The 22,656-nt window shown below is 34.7% G+C and overlaps 1 non-coding gene across 1 annotated transcript; it reads left to right on the forward strand.

Moving 5' to 3' along the window:
- Nucleotides 1–15,272: 15,272 nt before the first annotated feature.
- LOC138818892 (U6 spliceosomal RNA) lies at nt 15,273–15,379 on the forward strand. Its single transcript, XR_011369251.1, has one exon. It is a non-coding gene; the product is annotated as a U6 spliceosomal RNA (small nuclear RNA).
- Nucleotides 15,380–22,656: the final 7,277 nt, after the last annotated feature.

Below are 22,656 nucleotides of genomic sequence, written 5' to 3' on the forward strand. Positions count from 1 at the left end.
TTAGCCATGCACATACTTTTTAATGGAAAGTGTGGTTCCTATTTTGCATAATGTGAATTAAACAGAGGAATCAGGTTAAGAAGTGAAAGAGCCTTTGAAAGAGTCTTTGACCTTGAAAATTTTCCTGGGCATGAATTTTTGGAGAAATTTCCCCATTCAAAGAGGTAGGACTCATTTTTTATATTGTCCTGTTACTTGGGTTTGAACTCCTGGCCTTGAGTTATATCTGGGATTTAATTCTCAATGTTTGGACTATACCTCCTCACCCCCACCTTTACTTGTCTACTTGGAATAGCTTTTAATTGCAATTGTCAAATTTGAACCTACCTAGTAGCTACTTGTAAGCCATTGGTGCTCTGCTAGAACTCACTTCTTAAACATAAATCATCACAAAAAAGAGAAAAAAAATTCAATTATTTGTGTGTTGTCTGATAAATCAAATCACTTGCTACTGGGAGATAGAATGCATGAAGTTAAAGATGAATATGGAGGATGGAAACACAAAGAAAGAAAAAGGAAAGGAGGGTAAATGAGGGAAGGGGAAGGGAGGATGTGAGAGGAGAGGCGTGCTGAATAGAATTGTTTATAAGGTGTTATTGGACAATCAGTGCCTTTGCATTTATGTAGCCAAAGCTTTATACTTTTGGTAGTAATAAGTTGAAATATAAAATACCAATTTACACGTAATAACCTGTTAGTGTGCTTCCTTCTGCACCAAGGGTAACACCGTGAAGTACTGTTACAAAGAAGGCAAGAGCAAGCAGTTTAAATGATTCTGAGAAACTACTATTTACATGCCAGGAATGCTGCCTTTTATGGTTAAGTCAAGCATCACTCTTGTTCCCTAATCTAGTCTTCCTCTCAACAAGAATAGCACAAAAGGAAGAGGAAGGATATATCTGAGTAATGATCATCTCTCTCTTTTCCCTCTTCCCTTGGCCTCTCAAACAATAAAGTCAAAGGAGACTTAACCTGAAACGGTGGGGGAAATGGCAGGAAAAAGTTCAGTCTAGCTTAATGTGAAAGTTTTAAAATAATTGGGGTAGTGTTGCAAATACTGAAATAAAATGTTTGTAATTAGTAATAAAAAGTAACTCTAAATGTATTGAAAATTTAGAAGACTAAAAGACTCATTCCATAGTGGAATGTACATAATTAAACTGACTCATGTTTCTATCATCAGAAATTGAAGACTGCTACTAAACATACAATACTAGATAAATTAACCTCGATATTCACTTAAAGTGTTTGAATATGATGCAGAAAACATTACTCATGTAACTGTAACCCTTCTGTACAATAAAAAATGGATAAATTTAAAAAATAGATTGCTGAAGTGATAAGTGATAGAAATTCATGATGGATAGCATAATGCTGAGAGCATGGAAATTATTTTCCTTCCATTATCTGTGTGTAGAGAAGAAAAAAGCTTTAATTGATGACCCTGAAGGACCAATTCTGAATTTAGGACAGAAGGACAATAGTAATGGAGACCTATCTCAGCCATTCAGAGATTAGAAAAGTGGAGAAATAGCCTCATTTATGTAGGTCAAACACGGAAGAGAGAATGTTGCAAGCCCAAAGCCAAATGCCAAAGTGGCAGAGAAATTTAACAAAATACCATGAAGTTGAAATAAGTCTAAAAACTGAGAGCTGGGCTTAAGGTGAGTAGCGCAGAAGAATGGAGAGGGAAATGGTGGACTAATACACTCATAAAACTCAATGTGCATATGTGAGAATTTAAATAGGAAACTTGAAGGGATAGGTGGGGTTGGGGTAAGAGAAGGACGAAATGTGGAAAGTTTAACAATAATCCAGATGTATTGTACATTGAAATGAACACTTTATTCAACTGAAATGCACATACACTTTATTCAACACTGACATGATGAAGCAAAACTCCTTTGCACAACTTGCTGAAGATGAAAACAATTTTGAAGTTTTATTATTAAGAGACCAGAAGCATAAACCTTTAGAGACAAATAAGAGGATATCATTGACATATTGTTGAGGCATGTGCTCCTTTCAATATACAAAAATTAATGTGTTAAGTCTGCTGCAAATGTATATTTTATTTTGCCAATTTGTGTTGCAAATTGCTTAAAATATAGAGTAGCAAATTCCACTATCCCTACACTTCCAATAAAAAAATTCATATAGACTTTTAGGTTTCTCAGTTGTTTCTAAACAACTTAATGAATTGCATTGGGGCCAATTTCATTCTACATTTAAGTTTAAATTTTAAAACCCTAAATTCTTTTAAAATGCTCTCACTTGGACATATGTATGGACAGATAAATGATGTGGGCTGAATCAAAATTATTCAGAAGGTTGTAAATGGATGCTTACCTAATTTTCTCTCTTCTGGATCATAGAATGCAGACTATCCGTGTTAGGAAAATGGAGGAGAATGGAAAATGAGAGGCCAGACTTGATCATCAACAGGTGAGAAGTGTTTATTGATGAACAGCTAGGGGCATAGCCCTTCCAGCAAGTTTGGAGGTTTTGTGAGGGAACTGGGACAGGATCTGGGTTTTTATAGGAGGTCTGAGCAAGGTGGTAGAGGCTAATGAAAAGCCCCAAAGTCAAGGAATGTGGGGGCCTTTCAGTTGGGGCAACAATGGGATGTTTACAGCTGGGATTAGGTGGATTGCCCTGCCTACACTTCAAAGGAGTTCACATATACCTGGGATTTTCTCTGGAGTCTGTATGGGCACTTGACAGTAGGGTGGGAGTCAATCCTTCATATTCCATCTTTAGATACATAAAATGATAGGGCCAAGGGAGGAGAGACAAATTCTTCATATAAGATCTTTGGATACATAAAAAGAATTGGGCTGAGAGAGGAGTATCATGGAGTTATGAGAACAAAACAGATTCCATCATTTTAAACTCTGGAGTATAAAAGGTAGAGGGGCATAGTGATCTTTTCTGGCTACTTCCAGCTGGCATGGGGGTGTCAAGGAGTTACTGGGGCTGCGGTCTTCAGGTCCAGGTGTGTGCTGTGTACAGGGCCCTGTAAGCAAAGCCTCTGGTTGTCTGTAGTAATAGGATGGCCTTGACTTGGTCCCAGGTCTTTAGTGAAGGATGTTATCCTGTAAGAGAGATACTTGAAAACGCTGAGATCAAGCAAAAGACTGACAAGGTGGCAGGACTAGTTGATATGAGTCACATAGTACACCCTGCGATCAAGTCAGAAAAGTTCCATTTGGATCATGAGCCCATAACCAGTCAGAAACTAGGACTGGATTGGAGTAGTTAAGGGCCTGGTGAGAGACCTTGATCATTTCCTATAAATAGCAAGTAACAAAGGCAAGAATGTAAATTCCTGTCTAGTTAGAAGTTAGACAGATATGGATATTAGATGGACAAGCTTCTCACTTGTTTCTATTGACCTCCTGGCTCTGGTTAATTTTGAAAGGGCAGGCACAAAGTGGCTGATGTGACATCATTTTCTCTTATTCTTTTCCACCTTGTCCTGGGATCTAGGTGCTTGTGGCTGGGATATGGGCTTTGAACTCAAGGCCTGAGCAATTTCTCTGAGCACTTCTGCTCCTACACTTTTGAATCACAGGCCACATTTAGCATTTGGCTGGTTAATTTTTTGAGCCAGCTTCCAGCCTGGCAATTTGCTGATTAGTTGGAAGATAGAATCTCAGAGGGATTTTTCTGCCTGGCCTGACTTTGAACTGCAATCTTGGCCAAAAACCCCTCATTATTTCCAGTAAAAGCAAAAAGGAGATCCATGGGAACAAGTAAAACTTAGGTGCATCTCGTCAAGAATTGATCAACAAATAGTTGCCAGAACTCTGGAATGACAAAACTCAATAGATAGGATGAGAGTTTGAGCATAGCTTGGCTGCCTGGAAAACCTGATAACCAAAGTGTATAAGAGGCTCTCCTGGCCTATACATGTTTCAATTGCATAACAACATAGCTGGTTTTTTTCAGGTCAGAGAGTGTCGCACAAAAGTCTTAGTTTTTGTAAATGTAAATCAGTCTTTTACCATTAATCAGCTGTGTGTGATGGAGTCAGGCAGGAGTCCAGTGTACTGTGGTGGAGGTGGGATGGTCCAGGCAGGATCTGGGCTAAACTGCATCCCTCAGATGGATGATCAAATCTCCTGTTTAGTTGCTTACAAAATTATACACAGACTGCTTAAGACACGGCATTAGATGAAAATAGAGAATGACATGCTAGTTTTAATGTTAAATCACAGCGAAAAATTACATACCAGCATTACTCATAAGCTGTTTTTTAAGGCATACTCATACCATCTCCTACATACTCGAACTTTCTGAGAACAGAAACAGATACATGGAACAAACAATTTAAGTCAATTCTTACCTCCTTACTGGTGTCAAAGTCAATGTTAAAAAAGCAAGCTTATTGAAACTTCTAGCTTTTTCCAGTAAACAATCTTATTTTTTCAAGATTAGTTTATAACTATGAGTTATTTTTAGATGTAACTGAATTTTTTAATAGAATGAAATATAATTCTTACTATTATGAAGTATTTCACAATAATCCACTGTAATGGACTTTCCCCAAGGTCAATTATTACATACTATATCTCACACACTATTATGATTACATTGTATATTGCATATAGTGTGAAGTGAAAGTAGTTTGGACCATTTCATAGAAATTCTAGGTGCTATTTTAGCATTATAAATTCACATCTGTGGTTTTAAACTAAGGAAAAATATTTTAGAGTTAAAATCAAATATGAATATGTAGTGTGTCTCAATTAAACCAAAAATTCTGTGTTCATACAGACAAAATTATTTTCTTTCCACTAAAGAATTTGAAGTAATGCCATTGGAAATAGTGAGGCAAGAAGTGGCAGAGTTCAAATCACGTCAAACAACGTCTCTGTTATTCTGCTAACCCCTCCACTAAGAAGACCTCCCTGTTCCCAGGTGCCACAAAACTTCAAGCTTCTCTCTTAGAATTCAATTTGGAAAAATCCTAAATCACCGATTCTTTTTGCGTTTTCTGTTATAGGAATCAAAATATAGACACAAAAAAATTGAAATAAAATGCACATATATGTTGAAGCCATCACAGCTGGAAAAACAACCAACAAATTGGAACTTGCCCAGTAACAAAAATATGTTGTGCCAGTTTATTTTTTAAACTACAAAACATTCAAGTACATGTTAATTTGAGTAGAGCTATAAGGATAACTGTCTCTCAAAAATAAGGTTCTGTTAATTTGTAATTAAATTCATCTGTATGAACCTAATATAGCAAATCCCTTGAATGCATCAAATTGTTTAAAATGAATGTAACTGTATATGAAGTAAGATCTGCACATATTTAAATTAAAAATGTTACATTATCAAATCAAAAAGATCATGACATACTTAAAAATTCAGAAATGCATTTAGTAAGTCCAAAATATTCATAATGAGAACTAAATACTACGGACTTTACTACAACAAAATATGCAAAGAATAGAATCTGAGAAGTGCACGAGTGTACATAATTTAAAAGTACTCTAAATTACACTGCTTATAGAAGACTGAATGTGGGTTATCTAAAGGAAAACATCAGCACATTATATAAATGAATTTAAAAATCTCATGAAAAACAATAGAAGAAGTTTTTGGAAAATATTATTTAAATAAAGGGTGGTCAAAATCTAGTACTGACAAAATTGCATACATATTTATTTAGATCCAAAAAAGACCCAAGCTACTTGAGGTGATTTGAAATTTTGGCAAAGTAGTAGAATACAACTGTATTATGGATGCTGACTCTGGCATGGAATTCATTTCCTCTGATCTGACAAATAAATAAATCAAAGAACATAAGTTCTCCAACTAAATATCAAGTTCTAACCAAACATATAACCATAAAAGTCATCATACAAGCCATATTGCAACTGGGATAAAAGAAAAATAAGTCATACTAATTCCATATTTATTGTAAATGTTTATTTTTCATAAATTAATTCCATATCTTGCATTTTAAAAACATTGTGTTAAATGATGTATATATTGATAACTAATTTTGGATGCCTCCTTAAATTTTGTTCTGAGTATAATATCTCATTTCAATTCCTAACACATGAAATGATGTAGTTTATAAAACATGCGAATAACCACTATTTATAATACACAAAATCTCATAAGCATGATTTCAGGAAGCATAGGTTAACATTTGGATATCTTGGTCTCATGACTTATGAGGACTATCTGCATGAATATAGTTCTACCTAGATTCCTCAGCCTAAATTTAGCCACTGTTAATAAATGTTTATATCTTTATCTGTCACCCATCAGAGCTTAAACCTGTGTATTAATTCCAAGGAAAATCATAAGGTAAGAATTTAGCTTTTCTGGATATAAAGTAAATAAAAATGCAGCATAGAGTAACTCATTGGACTAAAGTCAACCTATTTCTATAAAACATGTTAAGCATTTTCTTACATGAAAGGACTTCACACTGACATGTATAATTACAAGAAGAAAAACGATCAATATTCACAGTGGCACAAAAATCCCGTAGGTGCCTACAAGACTGCACCTTTCTCTAAACATTGCATGTCATGTGAGCGGTTTGCAACCCAAGTGACTGTAGAAGATATTGGACCCTAAACAAAATGGACAATTGCATAAACCCAGTCCTCTATGACAGATTTAGCAAGACCTATCTTGGAGATTCTTGTTAAGGACATGATGAAAATTTTATAGTTTGGTTGTGATTACACATGTCACTCAGCCATTAACTATATTTAACATAGTTCCTTTTGCTCTAACTTATATTTTCTTGACTCAGAAAACTTTCTTGTTTGTGAAAACTTGGCTGTTCAAAACATAGACATGGGTTTTTAATCCTTTGGAATTACTGTCTGCATAGTGTTCTATGAGATGAGCTTCTCTTTACCATATCATAGGAATAAACTTACTCTGTTTCAAACTTGGACAGCAGCTAGCTGGTTCTCTCTCCTAGAAAACCATTTATATAGACTTCCTTACATGTAAAAAGTCCCTAATTTACTTGCAAAAGTATGTCAGTGAGTCAAACCTAACTCAACCAAGTGAGGTGAATTCTGCTCTCATGCTTCCTTTATATTAAAAATTGTAAGAATTGTTCAGCAGTGGGCATACTTTCTAATGTGAAGTGTGACTCCTATTTTCCATAATGTGAATCAAACAGTTGAATCAGTTTAATATGTGAAAGAGACTTTCAAAGAGTCTTGGACCTTGAAAATTGTCCTGGGTATGAATTTTGGGAGAAATATCCCTTTTCAAGCACAAAGGATTCATTTTTTAATATTATGCTGATACTGGGCTTTGAACTCCTGGCCTTGAGTTCTATCTGGGCTTTAATTCTCAATGTTTGCTCTATACCACCTGGGCCACAACTTCACTTCTTCCTTTTACCACAAGTTGAGAAAAGAATCTCTTAGGTTTGTCTACTTGGAAAAGCTTTGAATTGCAATTGTCAAATTTGAACCTACCCAGTATCTATGTTTAAGCCATTGGTGTTCTGCTAGAACTCACTTTTTTTCAGGTAAGGGGTAGGTTTATTCAGTAGACCTGCTGGGACCTGGCAAGATTGGAACTCCACGTGGCTGGGAAAGGCCTGGGAATGAGAGAGAGCTGGGAAAGAGAGGAAAGAGAGGGGAAATAGCTAGAAAAGAGCAGAGAGAGCAGAGAGAGCTAGGAAAGAGCAGGGAGAGAGCTAGGTAGCAGAGAGAGCTAAAATAGAGCAGTGAGAGAGAGCAGAGAGAGTTAGAAAAGAACAGAGAAAGAGCTAGGTAGCAGAGAGAGCTAGAATAGAACAGAGAGATCTAGAACTCACTTCTCAAGAATAAATAATCACAAAAAGAGGAGAAAGAAATATTTGTTCAATTATTTATGTGTCGTGTGATAAACCAAATCACTTGCTAATGGAAAAGAAAAAAAAAGAAGATAGAGATGAATATGGAGGAGAGAGACACAAAGAAATAAGTAGGGAAGGCTGGGTAAATGAGGTGAGGGGAGTGGAAGGGAGGATACGAGAGGAGGGGTAGCTGAGTGGAATTGTCTACTCCTCACTAAGGTATTTTTGGACAATCAGTACCTTTGCATATTTGTAGACAAAGCTTTCTATATTTGGTAGTAGTAAGCTGAGATTTAAAATAACGATTTACAGGTAACAACCTGTTAGTGTGCTTCCTCCTGCTGCAAGGTAGCCACAGTTAGGTTACTGTTACAGAGAAGGCAAGAGTAAGCAGTTTAAGTGATTCTGAGAAACAATAATTGACATGCCAGGAATGCTTCCCTGTATGGTGAAGTCAAGCATCACTCTGCTCCAGTCTTCCTCTGATCAAGTATAGAAGAAACAGAAAAGGAAGGGGATACATGAGTAATGATCATCTCTCTGTTTATCCTCTTCCCTTGGCTTCTGAAACAATAAAGCCAAAGGAGACAATCTGAACTAGAAGGGAAAATGGGGGAAAAGTTCAGTCTAACTTATTGTGAAACTTTTAAAATAATTGGAGCAGCATTTCAAATACTGAAATAAAACTTTTAAAATTATTAATAAAAAGTAACTCGAAATTTATTAAAAATTTAGACTACAGGGCTCAATAAATAGTTTTATCTGCATAATTAAAACTGACTCCTGCTTCTATCATCAGAAATTGAAGATCGTCCAATACTAGGTAAATTACCCTTGATATTCACTTAAACTGTGTGAATATAATGCAGAAAATATTACTTTAAATTTAGACTGCTAAAGTAATATGTGATGGAAATTCATGATGGAACCATAATGCTAAGAACATGGAAATTATTTCCCTTCCATCTTAAGAGTGTAGAGAAAAAAAAGAGCACTATTGGATGGCCCTGAAGGTCAAATTCTAAATTTAGGAGAGAAGGTGAATAGTAAAGGAGACTTATCTTGGCCATTCAGACATAAGAAATGTAGAGAAATATACACATTTATGTAGGTCTAACATGGAACAGTGGATGTGGCAAGCCCATAGCCAAATTCCAAAGGTAAAGATATTTAACAAAATACCATGAAGTTCAAACAAGTCTTAAAAGGGGATCTGGGCTTGAAGGGAGTAGGGCAGAATAATGGAGAGGGAAATGGTGGACTAATATAGTCAATATACATATAGCACTCAATGTACATATGTGAGAATATAATTAGGGATAGGGATAGGTGGGGTTGGGGTAAGGGAAGGAAGAAAAATGGCAAGTTTGACAATGATCCAGATGCACTATACATTGAAATGCACATACACTTTATTCAACACTGACATGATGAAGCGAAACCCCTTTGCACAACTAGGTAAAAATAAATTTTTTGAAGTTTTATTATTAAGAGAACAGAAGCATAAACCTTTAAAGATAAATAAGAGGATAGCATTAACATATTGTTGAGGCTTGTGTTCCTTTCAATATACAAATTTTAATAAGTGTCAAGTCTTCTGCAAATGTAAATTTTATTTTGCCAATTCTTTTTGCAAATTGCTTAAACTGAAGAGTACCAAATTCCAACATCCCTTCATTCCATTAAAATTTTTTTATAGACCTTTAGGTTTTTCAGTTGTTGCTAAATATTTTAATGTAATGCATTGGAACTAATTTCATTCCATATCTAAATTTAAATTTTAAATGACTAAATTCTTTTAAAATCATCTCACTCAGGCACAAGTATGGATAAATAACTGATGTGGGCAAAATCAGAATTATTTAGAAGGTTGTAAATTGATACTTAGTTTTCTCTCTGCTGGATCATAGAATACAGACTGTCCAAAATGGAAAAAGTTAGCCTTCCACGTTTTCGGCATATAAACACTCCATCAACATTTCGTTATTAGAGGATTATTCAAGATGAGCTACATGTTGATTAATAATGACTGAGTATGTCAGAAAGATGAGGGAAAACCATCTACACTTCACTGAGGTTCTGATTTGTGCTTCAATAAGTGTTCTGAAAACTCTCCTTCAGAGAACTAGCAGCTGCATTTCTAAAAAGTCCCTGGGTTTGAATACATACCTTAGGGTTCATTTCCCTAACATCACCTTATCTGACCTTTTCTGCTTGACTCAGACATATACTAGATATTGAAAATTGTTTTTAGCACATTTATAAGATTATTTCTGTGTTGCTTTGGATATCCTTCTCCCACAGTATAATCCCTGCTTTTACTGTATTTGATGTCCGCATAATTTGTGGAGGGGAAGGGGAAAAACAAATCGTTTAAATATGGATACAGGTGGACCCATTGCAACAATGAGAAGTACAAGTCGTTATGTCGAAAAATGAACTTTACAACTTTGGTCGCCAGGCGGATTGGGTAGGGGGGCGGAGGGAGGGTGGGAAGGGATGGGAAGGGGAAACAAAAGAAGAGGCTACAATGCTTGATAAGAAATGTACTCATTATCTTGCCCATGTAATGGTAACCACTCTGTACAGTATTTTCACAATAATAAAATCAAAGTCCCTGGGTTGTTACACTTTCTGATAATGTCTCAATTCAAGTACTTCAATGTGGACTTCCATACTATTCAATGATGCTGTATTAGCTCCTTGTTATAATTTGCAGACAGGTCTTGGTGATGAAATTTGTGCTTTTCAAAATTGCTGTCCCAATTCCACCCACAAACTGCAGACAAAATTTATTTGAAAAATTTTGTATCTGTTGATAGTGCATATATTATTATTTTTCATTACAAACGTAGAATGCAGTAAAAATTATCATAGCAATTATACTGCACTAGCTTGTGGGCAGCTTCTAATGTAAATAATTTACTGTGTTCATGTAGAGAATTTGAGTATCCAAAGTTTTAATATACCTCTGGTCCTAAAACCAATACCTTACTGATATTGAGTGACAAATACAACTTCTTTTTTTTATTTTAATTTTAATTTTTTGTGAACATGCTGTACAGAGGGGTTACAATTACATGGGCAAGATAATGAGTACATTTGTTATCAACCATTGCAGCCTCCTCCTTTGTTTACCCTTCACATCTCTTCCCAGCCTCCCCCCGCCCCCTACAACTTCTTATAAGTACAGAAATTTTCCTTCTATCTATCTATCTAACTATCTATCATTTATCTATCTATCTATCTATCATCTATCTATCTATCTATCTATCTATCTATCTATCTATCTATCTATCTATCTATCTATCTATCTATGTTTGTGTGCGTGTATATACATAAAATATAATGTACTGAGGGGTTACAGTTACATAAGTAAAGTAATGGGTACATTTCTTTCTTTTTATTGTGAAAATACTGTATAGAGGAGTTACAATGACATGAGCAAGACAATGAGTACATTTTTTATCAAGCATTGTTGCCCCCTCCTTTGTTTCCCCTTCCTATCCCTTCCTATACCCTCCCACGTCCCCCAACCTGATCCTCCCCCCCCACCGAAGTTGTAAAGTTCGTTTTTTGACATAAAGACTTGTATATCTCATTGTTGCAATGGGTCCAACTGTATCCTTATTTTAACGATTTGTTTTTTTTTTTCCATTCCCCTCCACAAATTATACCAACATCAAGTACAATGAAAGCAGGTTTTATACCATGGGGGAAGGACATACAAAGCAACAAAGAAATCATCTTATAAATATGTTAGAAACAATCCCGTGAAAGAAAAAAAAATATTTAAATACTTATCTTGGGGTTCATTTCCCTAACATCAACTTATCTGACCTTTTCTGTTTGACTCAGACATATACTTGTTATTGCAAACAAGATCACACTACAACTACCAGCACAACTATATTTATTGCAGCATTATTTACCATAGCTAAGATATAAGCACATTTTTCCTAAACACTGTTACTCCCTCCTTTGTTTTTCCCCTACCATCTCTTTCTTTCACACCTCCCCAACTCCCCCATTCACCCCTCCCCCCCACTGATAGAGTGTCTTGTACATCTCATTGTTACAATGGGTCAACCTGTATTCTTTCCTTATATCTTAATTGAAGTAATGATAGCTTGATTTATGCTGATTCTACTTGTGTAGACACACCTAAAATCACTCACCAATCCAAGAGCACATAAATGAAACATCATTCTTTGTCAGTTCTTATAATTTTTTTCTACACATTTATTGACAGGTTACAAATTATTCTTAAACATTAATACATTAAAAATACTTTCTTTTTTATTTATTTTCTTGACCAGGAAATCAGCAAGACCTCAGTCAGCATTTCTCACATAGGACTTTTCACGTGGGTTGGTTAAATATATATATAGAATCCAGTCTTCTGAGGACTCACTCTTTTGCTTAGGAATTGATGCTGCCTGTTGGAAAAGAGCTCAAAGAAGCATGCCATTTAAAGCCTTATAACTTTATTCTTTACCATGATATTCTCCTGCTGCTTTGGTTGTTGAGAGTGTCTACCAGAGCAAGCATTCCATGAGGAGCAGGGTGACACAATATGACTTATACTTACTGAGATTTCCGAGTGACTTGCTATCACTTGTACTGCATTTTACCAGTAAAATCTCTCTAAAACCACCGGATTTAAGAGATAAGAGGAGTGGTAAAGAAATCTTAGGGACAAATATATCTTCAGAATATATTGTTCCAAGCATTCCGTGTAAGTCATATTCAACAACTTGTGAAACTTGTGTTGGCTGTAACTATGTGTTTTTCTCCATGTGTGCATGTATACATGTGTATATGTATGTTTGTGAATAGTAACATACATGTGTACACATATAAGAGCATATACACACATATATGCATATGTAAATAAATATACACATATAAATATATGTGCATATATATCTGTTGTTCAGTGTTTTACTCTATAGTTACCAGCACATTGTCATTCTCACAAAGTGTACAAGATAAATTGCTCTGAGGATCTGCGCTGTATGATGTGCATCCGTTGTACTCACTTCCCCCATTCCTTTGTTTTTCATCCCTGTGAACAATTTCTGTCTACTTTCCATAGGATAGCTCTGTTTTCATTACAGGAAGTTACTAACTGATAATAAAAGAAAAAGATTGTTTGTAAAAGAAAAAGTACTTTTAGGTTATAGGTTAAAGTATCTTATTTATCCCAATGATTCCTATGAGATAAAATTTACATAAATAGTAGTAAAAGGGAGATCTGGTGTTTTGCCATTTAGAATCGCAAAGAATAATATCACGTCACTTTTATAACTCTTAAAGAATACAAAAGTAACTGATGGTCACTATCATGCTGCCACAAAACCAGTGGATCCTTAAGGATAATAGTAGACCAGCAGAAATTCTAAGTAGCAGACATGGAGCATGAAAGAGAAAGAGGAAATGAGAGAGTGAAAGAGAGAGAGAAATATCATAATATTTAAAGTGCATAACAGATAAACAAGAGCAGTATGAGAATATTCATATTTGATGTATGATAACCCATCAACATGAAATATAATGCTATTTTGATAAAAATAAAAATGACGCAGAAGAAATTATAAATGGAAAAACAATCTTCAGAGAAACAAATTCTTAGATATATTTCATGACTTGGTAAAGGATAAAGAGGCTGAAGTTAGTATAAATTTAGAAGTACGACAATTCACAAAAACATAAAAAGATATTCATATATTTCATTATATGACCGAAAGCAGAAAGCAAATATTGTTTAGATGATTTTTTTAAAACACAGTTTCTCAGGTGTGGAAAAGGTGGCTCAGTGTTAGAGGGCTTGGCTTGCATGCATGAGGCCGTGGATTTGATTCCTCAGCACAACATAAGCAGAAAAAGATGGAAGAGGTGCTGTGCCTCAAGTGGTAGCGCTAGCCCTGAGCTGAGGTACAGAACCCAGGCCCCATGACCAACAAAATCAACAAAACCAAACAAAACAAAACACAGTCTCTCACTTTTGTGGCCTCAACTCTGCAATAATGCTGTGTCAGCCTAGGGCTAAGATTTTAGGTGTTTACATTTACCAACTCTCCTGATTCAGACTCTATTTGTTCATTTTTAAATAAATATTTTGTTCTTAATTTTCCTCTTTGTAAATTCACATGCACATATAAAAAATGGTATGGACATCCCAGTAACCTTCTCAATGATGACCTCCTAATGATGACTTACAAATGTTTTATTATATTATAGCAAGTAAAAAATTGCTACAAATAAAGGAAACCAATAATTAAATATTAATGATTAAAAAAATAAAAGAACAAACCAATTTCAGTCTTTGAAGTATACTGCATATTAGATTTTACTATTTTCTCATATTCCTGTAAATTTAACTATGGCTAAGTTTATTGTTGGGAGCCGACAGTAAAGCTCCAAGGTCATCTTGACCCTTGTGCTCCCTTGCAGGCGCGTACAAGGAACTGGCTTTCATGAAAAGCACCAGGTGCCCAGGTTTGTGTCTGTAGTGTTAGTTTTACTTTCTATCAGTTGACCTTGTCTTGTTTCAATCTGCACCTTGTTTTTATTAAAATTTTCCTTCCTTTTCTGCACTATGGTGACCTTAGGTTACCTCTTGAATTCTAATAGTATATATTAAGGAGAGTTAAAAATAAACGGTGCTCTAGTCTTGAGCTACAGACCTCCCGACCCCATCCTTTGTCTTATGTCTTTATTTTTCCGTCCTCACCCCCTAATTCAGGATTCCCTTTCAATGCCTGCAGGCTCCGGCAGTTTATGATGTTCAAAAAGAGTTTTATAGAATATGAGTAGTCTTTAAAATTAGCCACTAAGATTACCAGTTATGGCTCATCTCATCATTTGTTTATGGCTTACATCATCATTTGTTTCTCGCTAACAAATAAAGTTAGGAATCCCTGAAGTTTTAAAAGAAACTGTGTAGTTAAAGTCTTAACTCTTCATTCTGCTTCTTTACACAAATACTTTGGAACTTCTCATTAATAAAGTTTCTATAAACTCTGAAATGTACATACTTAGTAGTATATGTCTGCTACCATAAATCTTAAATACTTTATAGAAAAGTTTATACTTGCCAAACTGTCCTAATTTTGGCATATATAAGCAAATTCCCAAAATTAAACATATTTAAAACATTAAAACTTTTAACAAACCTTAACACTTGCTGTAGTGTTTATTATGACAGGTGCCTTGAATAGAATAATTGAATTCCTCCTCCTACAAATCTCTTGAACAACAAATATCTGGAATTATTTTGTTTTTGACATATCAATCTAGACTTTATACTTAAATGTGTGTTTATGTAAGAAATATTTGGTTCTAAAATTTCATGACAATTGTTTTGAACATACTTTTTGCTGAATTGTCTAGTTTAATAAAATTAATTACACTTTTTATATAAAAATATCCTGTACTCAATTCAGCATCACATACACTAACATTGGAACAATACAGAGAAGATTATCATGGCCCCTGCACAGGGATGACATGCAAATTCCTGGATCGTTCCATATATATTCAACAACAGATGCTGGAGGGCATGTGCCCACGGCATTGTTGGTGGGAGTGTAAACTGTTCAACCACTTTGGAAAGCAGTCTGGAGGTTCCTCAAAAGACTCCACATAAAGATCCCATAGGACCCAGCAATCTTATTTTTGGGGATTTACCCAAATGATCACAAACAAGAACATACTAATACTACCAGCACAATTATGTTTATTGCTGCATTATATACCATAGCTAAGATATGGAACCAACCCAGATGCCTCTCTGTAGATGAATGGATCAAGAAAATGTGGTAAATATACACAATGGAATTCTATGCCTCCGTCAGAAAGAATGACATCGCCCCATTTGTTAGGAAATGGAAAGCCTTGGAAAAAATTATATTAAGTGAAGTAAGCCAAGCCCAAAGAAACATAGGTCCCATGGTTTCCCTTATTTTCAATAACAAATATATGTCTGGGATAAGCAGAAAAGGTCAAAAGCTATGTGCATATGACCAGATACGATGATGTTAAGGGAAATGAACACCAAGATAAGGACACGAGTTTTTTTGTTGGTTTGTTTCTTGCTATTGTTTCTAACGTACTTATAATGTGCTATGTCATTTTTGGTTTCTTTATATGTTCCTCCTCCACGCTATAACCCCTGTTTTCATTGTATTTGAACTTGGTTCCCCTACATCTTGTATGTACACTTCTCTAATTTGGGGAGGGGAAGGGGAAAAAATGCTCAAATAAGGATACAGTTTGCCCCATTGTAACAATGAGATGCACAAGACACTATGTTGAAAAATGAACTTTAAAATTTAGGTGGGGAGAAAGGAGGAAGGGAGCATAATTCTGGATGTGGGAGGGAAGGGATGGTAGGGGAAATATGAAGGAGGACATAACAATGCTTATTAGGAAATTTACTAATTAACTTGCTCATGTAAATATAACCCCAATATTCAATATGAATGTTGAATTGAGAGAGTAAAAGAATGGAGCAAATATGAATAAATGTGTATGTGTTTGTGACCTCATGCGTGCACCCACACACATATGCATGTGTGTTGGCATGCTCAGAGTTTTAAATCAGGGTTTCAAGGTCTTGCTAGGCCTTTCCTCTCTAGATTGTTGAGCTACAATATGAGCTACAACTCCATTGCTGGCTCTTTGCTAGTTCATTAAAAAATTTGAAAAATAATTCCATGATTTTTTTGCCCTGAATGGCTTTCAACTGTTATCCACAGATCTCAGGCTCCTGAGTAAATATCCCGAGTAGATAGGATTACAGGTGGGACCAACTAATACAAGGCTTTCAGAATAATCTCCTACTTTGAAAGCCTTTAGGAGTGATTATGTGTGAATTTATTTCGTTTTTGGATTCTTAAAAGACAGTAAGGGATGATATTTAAAAGTTTCAGTACTTTTTAAAAAGGATAATGGAACTGTGGGACAGAAGAAATTTACCTCTATTTGGACCTCAATTTATCGGCTCAGCTCTGTGCATGCTAACCCAATGTCACCAACACAGTCTGTGTTGAATACAAAATGTGACAGAAAACAATCACCATGAGCATTATTTGGTATGCTATTATTTCTTGGACAATATGACTATTGAATTGAGAGAGTAAGAAAATATAGGGATTTTACCTACCTTTTTTGTATTGCTTAAAGACCTTTGGAAACTTTGAATCATTTCCTTCCTCACCGTGTGTCTTTGGGCCATGCACTTACTGTCTTTAATTACAATTTTTCCCAAAACTAAAATGGTAATAACGTTAGTTTTATAACAAATGTTATCCTAAGAATTAAGAGACATAAAATTTATGAAATATTTAAAATAAACTTCTATGAATGTGCTTTGAGTTGAGCCAAGAGTTTTTTAAATCCTAAATAGAATACAATAAGTATTAGAGAAACCATTACATACAGTGAGCAACCAGAAGTAATGTTATCTATTGACCATGCTCTGCTTCCAAGGAAGCCAGGTGGATAAATTCTCATGCTGTAAATCAAACTGATTATCTTATGTTTTGGTAGTGTAAAACTATCACGGAGAGAATCATCAAGGAATGTTGTAGACTGAGCTGAAGACCATATGAAGATGTGCAAACCTGATAAAACATAAAAATATCTGAACAGTATATTGTGTTTTACATCATTTAAGTTACATCACAAAGATAACGAAGACCTAGAAGAATGAATTGTCTTTTTGATATTCTAACATATGTCCTTAGAAAAATGAACTCTTTCCTCGTTTTTGTAGAGGCATCATAAGATGAGAGGAACTGTATTTTTGTTTGCTTCTTTCCATTTATTCTTCATTTTGAAATCTGAACCACATGACAGAGAAAGAAACCAAGGGAAATTATTCACACAGGTTTATAAAGAACCATCAACGTAAAATAAATAAAACACATATAGCCTTGTAAAAGGTCTAACTAAATTGAGTTATAAAGTCTCAAGCATAAACAGAAAATAATTTAAGCAGTATCATGTTATTGAAATTGAAAAATGTTAGGAATTTATTTTTTTCCTTTCTACTACCTTGAATTAATTATTGATTTTGTATAGAGAGATTAAAGATGAGATTAACGAGAAACTTGATTAAAAATGGACAAAAGTTCTGAATAGACATGTTTTCCAAAAAGCCCTGAATATCGCCAGTCGATTTAAAAAGTTGCGTTTAATAAAACTTCAGTGCTGGCTTAATGCTTTGTGAACAGAAGTCATTAGAGAAATGTAATTCAAAATTACTATGATACTACTTCATAACTATTATAACTCTTATCAAAAAAACGAAGGAACCAGATGTGGTGGTAAAGACTTGTAATTCCAAGCGTTTAGGAGTTTGGAGTAGAAGGATTTCAGTCTAAGGCCAGTCTTAGGTACTGCACACAGTAAAAACCTTCCCTTTAAAAAAACTCAAAATATAATAATGTCTGGTGAGAGTGTAGAGAAAAGGAAATTTTCTACACTCGTGGTCAAAATGCAGGTTTGTATTCTCCTTGTAGAAATTAGTATGCCGTTTTCTAACGAAAAGTTGAAATATCATCTGACCCACCAATCATGCGATTATTTCTCTCTGGGTAACTCATAAACATATCTGTAGTTCATTGTTATTCACATTATTCACAACAACAGCTAATATATAAATCGAAGTTCAGTATTCAACTACAGATTAATAAAGCAACTGTGTGCATGCACAAATATATTTTTCTGTTTCATCCTTAAAATAGCAAGAGACTTCTCCCATTAGCCACAACTTATAATGCCTCAAAGATGTATTCTATAAGAGGAAAAATGTTGTCTTCTGATTTTTGTACACACATACACACACACACACACACACACACACACACACACACACACATACACACACACCAACCTCAAACATTAAGAGAGAATTTTTTTAAAGTAATGCAAATTGGAATTTCTGGGGTATTTAGATCCCAATATAGAAGATAGTAGATATACAGGATGATGAGGAATACAGTTGTAAGGTACGACATGAGGATACAAGGGACAACACTGGTTCTACATAGGAATGAAGCTAAGTAAGTAGGAGTTGTTCTTCCTAGTAGGGTTTGCTCTTTTAGATGTTCTTCTTTCAGTAATGGATAAGAAGAACATTTTTAAAAAATATATATCTGCCTATTTGCAGAAATAATAACAAACAATATGGCAATAATGTTGGATGCTCAACATAGAATAAAATGTCAAATTAAAATACATGAGGTTATCCTTGATGTTAACTAATTATTACAAACAAGGAAAACCATGGGACCTCTGTTTCTTTAAGTCTGGCTTATTTCACTTAATATGATTTTTCCCAAGAATTTCCATTTCCTTGCAAATGAGGTGGTATCTTTCTTTCTGATGGAAGCATAGTATTCCATGTGTGCGTGTGTGCTTCTCATTTTCTTGATCCATTTATCTACTGAGGGGAATCTGGGGTGATTCCATATCTTACCTATGGTAAATAATACTGTGATAAACATAATTGTTCTGGAAGCTTTAGTGTGGCCTTGTTTGTGGTCACCTGGTTAAATGCCCACAAGTGGGATTACTAGGTAATTGGCGAGCATTATTGTGTATATCAAGGATAAGTTTAGTAGATGAGCAGAATAGCTCTATAGCTATGTACATTTGACCATATAACGTGATTCTAAGTGAAATGAACTCCAAGACATGTTCTTTGTTGTTGTTCTTAATGTACTATGTGATTCTTTTTCATCCTTTTGTGTTTTCCCCAACTATTGTTTATCCCCTGTAGTCACTGTATTTGATTTTAATACCCTAGGTATTGTAAATATGTTGATCTGAACTAGAGAAGGGAATGGGAAAAAATGGTGAGACAAAGGACAAAGGAGGAACCTATGCAACAGAGATATACACAAGACAACATGTTGGAAATAATCTTGGAGGGGCCGTTTGGAGGGAAGAGGGAGAAAAATAGGTGAAGGGGTAAAAAGTTATAAAAGAAATGAACACATTACCTTACTTATGTAACTATAACCCCTCTGTACATTAAATTGACACTAAAATTTCAATAAAAAATAAAATAAAATAGATGAGAGCAGCAATATAGGATATGGAACTGGGGAAAATACTGTACTATACAAAGATTAGAACATGTCTGGAGAGCAGTAATTTTACTTTAACATAGCAAGTAATAAACTAGCATACAGATTTTCAGCCTCATGTCACTCATTAAAAAGGGAAAACAAAATGCACAATCAGCAAACCAATAGAGATAAAATAGAAAACTAAACAATTAAGAGACAACTTGGACCAAAAATAACAAATGACAAAATTAGGAAACAAATAACAAGCTGGTAAGTTTAAAAATTTAACCCATAAGTCTATTAAATGTTGTTTACATCACAATTTGTTAGAACTATGGTTAAAATCACAGTTTAGTACTATATCATTTTAATAATAGATTACTTATTATTGATTTCTTAATGTTGAATATTTAATATATAATTTTACTTTTAGCAGCTATAGAAAAGAATTAAGTGAAACAAATTTTAATAATATATTTCATGCATAGTGAAATTGAGAAACATTAGAATATAAACAAATAATATATCATTACTGCTTTAATTCTGGGAATTGTTGTAATAATTCAAAGTGCATTCTACACTTAGCACTCATCTTAACATCAAATAATAAATTATTGCACATGACTCGGTATTAGGTGGAAAAGTTTAGCACTGTGGGAAAATTTACACCACACAGTACATGAGGGTATGATTCCTCTCATCTAGTTTAAATTATGGAAATTTGATTTCTACATGCATTTTAAATTCCTGTGTAGGTGAAATCTATAAAATTACATACAATTATGTACACGAGGAGTATTTCAGATGACACATAAAGTCATATTCATTAATTAAATTTTTATTATTCTGTACCAAATAAATATTTATAAAGAGACTGAATTTCTGAGTAGATGGTGTATGTGTGCCAGAGTACACGTATTGAGGCTTATTTTATATTTCTAACATTGTTTCTACAATTGAATTTAATTTTCCATAATGGGATAAGTATATTATATTGGATATATGAAAGTAAACTGAAGGTTTATTCCATTAATCCTTTGCCACTTTTCTAATCCCAATATAAATTATCCATGTGTTGGAAGTAATGAAAATAACAATGGATATAAACAAGATAAATAAATCATTCTGTAGTAGACAATTATTTTCACCTTTATTTTGATAGTTGGTCCTCTTATACACAACAGAATATTCTTGGGGAAATGTGCTCCAGGCTGACCACAACTGTAGAATATTATGGTTTGATTTATCATAAGATAAGGAAGGAAGGGGAACCTCCAAGGGATGTGATCAGTTTTGTGGTGGAGACTTGGAAATGAACATTTTTCACACTCAACTCTGAAAAGCCAATTTGATAGACCATTTCTGTAAGTGATTATAGAGGATTACTTATGGCTTTGCAAGGATGCCAGATTGACTCATTTTGAGAAAATTAAAACAGGAATTTAGTCAGCAGTTCTTTGTATCTTTAGGAGAAAAACCCATTGAATATAGGTCAAGGGATCACTGGGGCCCAAAGAAGCTACTACTTTGAATAGTATTCCTAGACCTCTAAAACAAACAAACAAACAAACAAAACAAACAAAAAACTCCAGTAAGCACAGCCAGTCAGGGCTGCTATCACAGATGACATGAAGGCAAGAAACAGAAGCTGAGAGTCATTTAGCTAATAACTAATATAATTTTTTATGAGGCAGACTGCAATTAGACTCCAGAGACAGGGTCTTAAAGACTGATGAGAGAGACTGAAATTGGTCATACCAAAAATGGAAAGTAGAATTTCTTCTAGAACTAATAAATCTTAGAAAGCCTGTGTATGAAAGAACAAGACAGCAAACCAAATTCCAGAAAAGCACAATTTCTTAAATGTCAGCTTAGTGAATTATCAATGGAAATCTTTGAAATCTTAAATATTTGACCACATGTGGAAGAAGGACAACTGCTGAAGGGAAAGAAAATATCATCACTCTGTTAGGTCCAATATCACATTAGGAAGTAATCAAGCAAAGATTTGTAATAAAAAAGAGAAAACAATTATTCCAAATGAGAGTTTCATTTGTTTTGATGTAACAGTTCTTGATTTAGGTACTAGCAATTTACATACAATTGATCTAGTCCCACAACTGAGTTGATATTGACTGCAGTATTCCTATATGAAGGAAAAGAGAAAATTTACAAATGTCTGATGAAATGAGTTGAGGTTGAAGTATCCTAATAGTGGTATCTGAAGTTTTCTTTTCTAAAAATTCCTCATTTTTAGCCTGGTGCCAGTGGATCACAGCAGTACTCCTAGCTACTCAGGAAGCTGAAATCTGAGAACTGCGGTTCAAAGACAGCCTGGGCAGGAAAGTCCCTGAGACTCGTATCTCCACTTAATAATCAGAAAATCAGAAGTGGCACTGTGACTCAAGAGGTAGAGCACTCACCTTGAGTTGAAGAGCTCAGGGACAGTGCCCAAGCCCAGACTTCAAGCCCCTTGACCAACAACAACAACAAAAATTTCTCTTTTCTTGGACTACCTACATCTTTTCCTAACATTCAACAAAGAAGCCTTTTTATCACCCACTACACTTAATTCCTATCCTAGCTACTGCAAATAGAATGATTTGGTATCTTATGTCAAAAGGTTCATATTTGTGGAAACAAACCCAGCAGTGGTAAGTTTTTTCCATTCCTTGAACTCTGGGCCTCAGCTCTGAAAATCGTTATGGTAGTAGCTTTCATGTGAGCTTGTTTGTT

Source organism: Dipodomys merriami, unplaced genomic scaffold (assembly GCF_024711535.1).
Source record: "Dipodomys merriami isolate MVZ:Mamm:240054 unplaced genomic scaffold, mDipMer1.0.p SCAF_787, whole genome shotgun sequence".
Taxonomy (NCBI): Eukaryota; Metazoa; Chordata; class Mammalia; order Rodentia; family Heteromyidae; genus Dipodomys; species Dipodomys merriami.